The following is a 7,648-nucleotide window of genomic DNA, read 5'->3' as shown; positions in this document are numbered from 1 at the left end:
CTCCAGGATCACACCCAAGGCTGCATGTGGCGCTAAACCACTGCACCACTGGGGCTGCCCTTTTCCTAATAGTTTTGAGCTTCATGTTCTCTAATTGCATTTTATAAGACAATGTTATTTTCTATAGAAAGAAGAGAAAAATAATACAATTCTTCTAGTATGGCCTTCTGAGGATTTTTTTTAATTGTTATTTTGATACTTTAGAAAAGTTTCTTTCAGAGCCTCCTACTTGTTAAAAATTGGGGTACAATTGTGATAACTGCTATTAAATTACTTAAATATAAGACATGCCTTAGCCTGGGCTTCCTAGAAAAATTTATCTTACGAAGTAAATACTGAATTCCAAGTATTTTATTGAAGAATGTGATCCAGAAAGCCAGAAAGATGGCCAGGGAGGAATGGAGGGTAAAACAGGGAGAAAAAGAGGGTCTCTTACAAGGGAATCTGTTGTGATAGCACCACCAAGTCTATGGAGGTTCCCTCCAAGGACCCTGGAGAAGTCAGTTCAGATGCACTTAGCACTTTGCTTCAAGAAGAAGGGGAGTAGCATCTATTCACCAGGTTCCAGGCTCCTTATGATGTTTTGCTTCAGGCTATGCCCACATACAGAAAATCCTACCCTAGTAGTAGCTCCTTTATGGTAAAGGGCAGGAAAGGACATCTGGTAAAGATAAGGCCCCATCTGGTACACCTGCTTGAAGCTGTATGGCTAAGAACAAAACTGGTGCTGCAGCAGTGATGGAAGAAGGAACAGGTGTGATCTTGAGAAATTTCAGTGGTATATGATATGCAAGATGTGTTCTGTATGCATACAGTAAAATTTTAGGGCATTTCAACCCCTCTTGTGCAGTGATGTGTCTTAAATACTTTTGGAATCGACAACTTTATGAGTTTTATTTTCTTACATATCAGTATTTTGTGAGAGATAGATATGTGGAGATACCTTTTTTCCTCAAAAAAGTATTGCTGCTATATTCATGCATATATACATGTATATACACATCTACATATGTATATGTATTCATGTGTATACATATGTATATATATTTGCATATATGTATGACTATATATAGTCATATTAGTATATTTTATAATCGCTCAATGAATTTGTATCAATGTAAGATATGCAGTCACTTCTCTAAATGAACTGTAAAACTACAATTTGTTTTTACTAAAATATGTCTTTCCCAATTATGACAGGTTGTAAATATACTTTATTATTATTTCTCTAATATCAGAATACTTGACATACTTAGTAACTCATCATAATTACTTTTAATTAATAGCCCATTAGTTTGTATTTAAATGTTCACTATGTTATTAAATAAGTAATTTAAAGAATTTTTATTGTGATAAAATATATAGAACATTGTTTTAATGACTTTTTAGGTGTACAATTTAGAGGCATTAAATGCATTCCCAATGCTGTATAATTATCACAACCATCAATGTCAAGAACTTTTTCATCATCCCAAATAAAACTTCTATATCCATTAAACAATAACTCATTATTCCTTTGCTCCAAGACCCTGTTAATTTCTAGTCTACTTTCTGTCTTTGTGAATTTGTCTATTCTAGGTACCTCATAAGAATTGAATCACACCTTATTTTTATGCTTATTTCACTTAGCATAATGTTTTCAGTATTCATCCATGTGGTAGCCTATATCAGAAATATATTCATTTTTAAGGCTGAATAATATCACATTGTCTTAAATATCACATTAAAAAATCTATTCCTCTGTTGATGCACATTTTGGTTGATTTCATTTTTAGCTATTGTTAATAATACTGCTATGAACATTGATTAAGAGTATATGAGTCCCTGCTTTCATTTTCTTTGGATATATACCTAGAAATGTAATGGATGAATGACAGCTTAATTATATGCTTAACTTTTTGAGGAAATACCAAGCTATTCTCTCTCTTTTTTTTTAATTTATGATAGTCACACACACAGAGAGAGAGAGAGAGAGGCAGAGACACAGGCAGAGGGAGAAGCAGGCTCCATGCACCGGGAGCCCGACGTGGGATTCGATCCCGGGTCCCCAGGATCGTGCCCTGGGCCAAAGGCAGGGGCCAAACCGCTGCGCCACCCAGGGATCCCCCAAGCTATTCTCAAAAGTGGCTGCTGCTCTATAAATCAAACCACAATGAGTTACCACCTCACACTTGTCAGAATGGCTGAAATGAACAACTCAGGAAACAGCAGATGGTGAGGATGCAGAGATAGGGGAACCCTCTTACACTTTTGAGAATGAAAACTGGTGCAGCCACTCTGGAAAACACTATGGAGGGTCCTCAAATTTAAAAATAGAACTACCTTATGATCCAGCAAAGATATTTATCCAAAGGATACAAACATAGTGATTTGAAGAGGCACGTGCACCTCCATGTTTGTGATAGCAATGACTACAATAGCTAAACTGTGGAAGACCCCAGATATTCATTGACAGATGAATACACAAAGAGGTTTATATATATACCTGATTTATATAATGGTATATATAATGGTATATGTCATGGTATATACACCATTATCTATCTATCTATCTATCTATCTATCATCTATCTATCTATCTATCTATCATCTATCATCATCTATCTTTCACAATATTACTCAGCCATCAAAAAGAATAATATCTTGGTGAAATTTCTGTTCATGTTCTCTGCTCATTTCATGATTGGATTGTTCATTTCTGGGTGTGGAGTTTAATAAGTTCTTTATAAATCTTGGATACTAGCCCTTTATCTGATATGTAATTTGCCAATATCTTCTCCCATTCTGTAGGTTGTCTTTTAGTTTTGTTGACTGTTTCTTTTGCTATGCAGAAAATTTTTATCTTGATGAAGTCCCAATAATTCATTTTTGCTTTCTTTTCCCTTGCCTTCATAGTTGTCTCTTGCAAGACATTACTCTGGCCAAGTTCAAAAAGGGTGTTGCCTGTGTCCTCCTCTAGGATTTTGATGGAATCTTGTCTCACATTTAGATCTTTCATCCATTTTGAGTTTATCTTTGTGTCTGGTGTAAGAGAATGGTCTAGTTTCTTTCTTCTGCACGTGGCTCTCCAATTTTCCCAGCACCATTTATTGAAGAGACTGTCCTTTTTCCAGTGGATAGTCTTTCCTGCTTTGTCAAATATTAGTTGACCATAGAGTTGAGGGCCCATTTCTGGGTGTTCTCTTCTGTTCCATTCATCTATGTGTCTGTTTTTGTGCCAGTACTACACAGTCTTGATAACCACAGCTTTGTAGTACAACCTGAAATCTGGCATTGTAATGCCTCCATCTCTGGTTTTCTTTTTTAATATTCCCCTGGCTATTCGGGGTCTTTTCTGATTCCACACAAATCTTAGATTATTTTTTCCAACTCTCTGAAGAAAATCCATGGTATTTTGATAGGAATTACACTGAATGTGTAAATTACCCTGAGTAGCATAGACATTTTCCCATGACCAACAAGCACATGAGAAAATGCTCCGGATCACTTGCCATCAGGGAAATACAAATAAAAACCACAAGGGAATACCGCCTCACACCAGTGAGAATGGAGAAAATTAACAAGACCAGAAACAACAAATGTTGGTGAGGATGTGGAGAAAGGGGAACCCTTTTGCACTGTTGGTGGGAATGTGAACTGGTGCAGCTACTCTGGAAAACTGTGTGGAAGTTCCTCAAAGAGTTAAAAATAGACCTGCCCTACGACCCAGCAATTACACTGCTAGGGATTTACCCCAAAGACAGAGATGCAGTGAAAGGCCGAGACACCTGTACCCCAATGTGTATAGCAGCAATGTCCACAATAGGCAAAGTGTGAAAGGAGTCTCGGTGTCCATCACAAGATGAATGGATAAAGAAGATGTGGTTTATGTATACAATGGAATGTTACTCAGCAATTAGAGATGACAAATACCCACCATTTGCTTCAATGTGGATGGAACTGGAGGGTATTATGCTGAGGGAAGTAAGTCAGTCAGAGAAGGACAATAATCATATGGTTTCATTCGTATGGGGAATATAAAAAATAGTGAAAGGGCTTATAAGGGAAAGTAGAGAAAATGAGTGGGAAAAATCAGAGAGGGTGACAGAACATGAGGAACTCCTAACTCTGGGGAATGAACAAGGGGCAGTGGAAGGGGAGGTGGGCAGGGGATAGGGTGACTGGGTGACAGGCACTGAGGGGGGCACATGACAGGATGAGCACTGGGTGTTATACTATATGTTGGCAAATTGAATTCCAAATATATATATTTATATATAATATATAATATATATAATGATATCTTGCCTTTTGCCACACGGATGGAACTAGAGCGTATTATGCTAAGTGAAATAAATCAGTGAGAGAAAGACAAATGCCATATGATTTCACTCATATGTAGAATTTAAGAAATAGACAGAGGAGCATAAGGGAAAGAAAGGAAAACTAAAACAAGATGAAAATTGAGAGGGAAGCAAGCCATAAGAGAAGTTGAACTCTATGAAACAAACAGGTTACTGGAGGGAAGGTGTGTTTGTGGGGAAAAAGGGATAATTGAGTGATGGGCATTAAGGATGGCACTTGATGTAATCAGCACTGGGTGTTATATGCAACTGATCAATCACTAAATTTTACCTATGAAACTAAAACAAAGAAACAAAGTTGTTGCAGCATTTTACATTCCCACCAGCAAAGCACAAGGTTTCCAATGGATTCTGTTTCTCCCTCTCCCTCTGTGATCTCTCTTGCTCTCAATTGCTCTCAGATAAATACATAAAATATTAAAAAAGAAAAGAAAATTTGCAAAAGGAAGCATGTCATATGTTATAAAAACATATGTCACTTGAACACATTTCCAGGGTTCCTGGTAGTGGTAAGTGATAATTGCAGATAATTTTCCAGAACTGGCAAGAGATAGAGGTATAAAAGATACCTTATAACTCCCTAGCAGAATAAATAAATAGATAACCAGAAGTAGGTATCTCATGGTGAAATTGCATAACAGCAAATACAAGCAAAAAAGTACAAAATGAGCTACAGAATGAAGAGATTACTTAAAGTAATGACAGTTAAATTAACATCTGTCTGCTCAACAGCAAAGATAGAGAAACACTACTTTTAATAAACAGATGTAAATATTTACATTTACAGTATGAACTGCTGAGATTTGGAGTGTTGTATATGAAAGTGCTCAGTGTAAGCAGTGGTGTCCTGTTTTCACTGTTTATGATGATATACTGAGGAATAGAATACAAAGACACTGGACTTTATCTTAAGATACTTCAACATGATATAAATTGAGTTAAAAATGGAGGGTATTATGCTGAGTGAAATAAATCAATCAGAGAAGGACAAACTATATGTTCTCATTCATCTGGGGAATATAAATAATAGTGAAAGGGAATAGAAGGGAAGGGAGAAGAAATGTGTGGGAAATATCAGAAAGGGAGACAGAACATGAAGGACTCCTAACTCTGGGAAATGAACTAGGGGTGGTGGAAGGGGAGGAGGGCGGGAGGTGGGGGTGAATGGGTGACGGGCGCTGAAGGGGGCACTTGATGGGATGAACACTGGGTGTTATTATGTATGTTGGCAAATCGAACAGCAATAAAAAATAAATTTATTATTTAAAAAAAAGGAAGAGCAAGCAACAAAAAAAATGAAAGTATTTGAGATACTGATTAGAGACAGATACAGAGATTGATAGAGATAGAAGAGATAAAGACAGAAATGGAAGTATAGATTCATTGCAGTCTCAATAAATATTAAATTTATATTTAATTTGAAAAGCTATTAAATATTCAAGGGCTAAAAAAAAAAAAACAGCCAAGACAATGCTAAACAAGAACAACTCAGGTCAGAACACCTTGGTGACTCAATGATTGAGCATCCACCTTTGGCTCAGGGCATGATCCCAGGGTTCTTGGATTGAGTCCTGCATTGGGCTCCCTGCAAGGAGCCTGCTTCTCCCTCTGCTTATGTCTCTGCCTCTCTTTGTGTCTCATAACTAAATAAATAAAATCTTTCAAAAAAGTGTGATAAAGAATGTAGCATGAAGACTGGGGAAAGGGAATCCAAAGCAGAAAAAAAAGTCCAGTAGAATGGTTTATAGGTGTGTTAATCTTGAAACATCCAGTTACTTTACCAGCAAAAATGGGTTTATTTGGGAACAGCAGAGAATTCCCATCTGGGGCACACACAAGCCAAGGTGAAGCCATGGCATGTCTGGAGAACAAAAGAAAAATTAATTTATACAGGAAAAGTAAGAGTTGTCAGAATCTTTTATAAACAAGAAGTCTATTGGAGGAGACCAGAAATTTGAAGTATAGTGAATTTTCATTGGCTGAGTTGTAAATGTTTTTCATGGGCTAGGCTGTTGCAAGGGAAGGAGGACAGCTCTCTACCTTATGCTGGGGGGTGGAGGGACTAAAGTAGTATCCACTTGAAAGTTCTGTTTCTTACTTAGGTCTGCAATTGACAACATATTGTAAGACATGAGAGTTCCTGATTTTATCTCATGAAACCATTTTATTTTTAAAATTTTTATGGAAGTAAATTTATCATCATTATATTAACTTCAGGTGTTCAATATAATGATACAAGAAATCTATACATTTATCAGTGTTCCTTAAAGAAGTGTATTATTTTTTTAAAGATTTATTTATTTATTCAGAGAGAGAGAGGCAGAGACACAGGCAGAGGAAGAAACAGGCTCCATGCAGGAAGCCTGACATGGGACTAGATCCTGGGTCTCCAGGATCTCGCCCTGGACTGAAGGCGGCGCTAAACCGCTAAGCCACCGGGGCTGCCCAAATAAGTGTATTCTTTTTTTTTTTAATAAATTAATTTTTATTGGTGTTCAATTTACCAACATACAGAATAACACCCAGTGCTCATCCCGTCAAGTGTCCCCCTCCGTGCCCATCACCCATAAGTGTATTCTTAATCCATTTTATTTATCGATCCTCCAGCCTGTGTCCTCTGGCAACTACCTGTTTCTTCTCTGTATTTAAGCCTTTTTTTTTTTTTAATTTGTGACTCTTTTTTCCTTTGTATATTTGTTTGTTTTTTAAATTCCACATGCATAAAACCATGTGGCATTTGTCTTTTTCTGACATTTAAATTAGCATTATACACTCTAAGTCCATACGTACTGTTGTAAATGACAAGTTTTCATTCATTTATGGTCGAAAACATGAGAAACACTTAACTCTAGGAAACGAACGGGGTGGCGGAAAGGGAGGTGGCAGGGGGTTGGGGTGACTGGATCACGGGCACTGAGGGGGGCACTTGACAGGATGAGCACTGGGTGTTATTCTATATGTTGGCAAATCGAACTCCAATAAAAAATTAAAAAAAATATTTCATACTATGTATGTACCACATCTTCTTTACCATTTATCTATGGATGGACACTTGGGATGCTTCCTTATTTGGGAATTGTAAATAAATGCTTCAACAAACAGGGGTGGATACATCTTTTTGAATTAGTGTTTTCATTTCCTTTGGGCCAATATCCTATAGTGTAACTACTGGATCACGTGGTAATTGTATTTTTAATTTCTTCAGGTTCTCCATACTGTGGATAACGGGTGCCCACAGCGGTTGCATGAATTTGCATCCCCACCAACAGGGCACAAAGGTTCCCTTTTCTCCACATACTCACCAA

Source organism: Nyctereutes procyonoides, unplaced genomic scaffold (assembly GCF_905146905.1).
Source record: "Nyctereutes procyonoides isolate TBG_1078 unplaced genomic scaffold, NYPRO_anot_genome, whole genome shotgun sequence".
In the NCBI taxonomy this organism is placed as follows: Eukaryota; Metazoa; Chordata; class Mammalia; order Carnivora; family Canidae; genus Nyctereutes; species Nyctereutes procyonoides.
Note: the sequence above shows the minus strand (reverse complement) of the source record.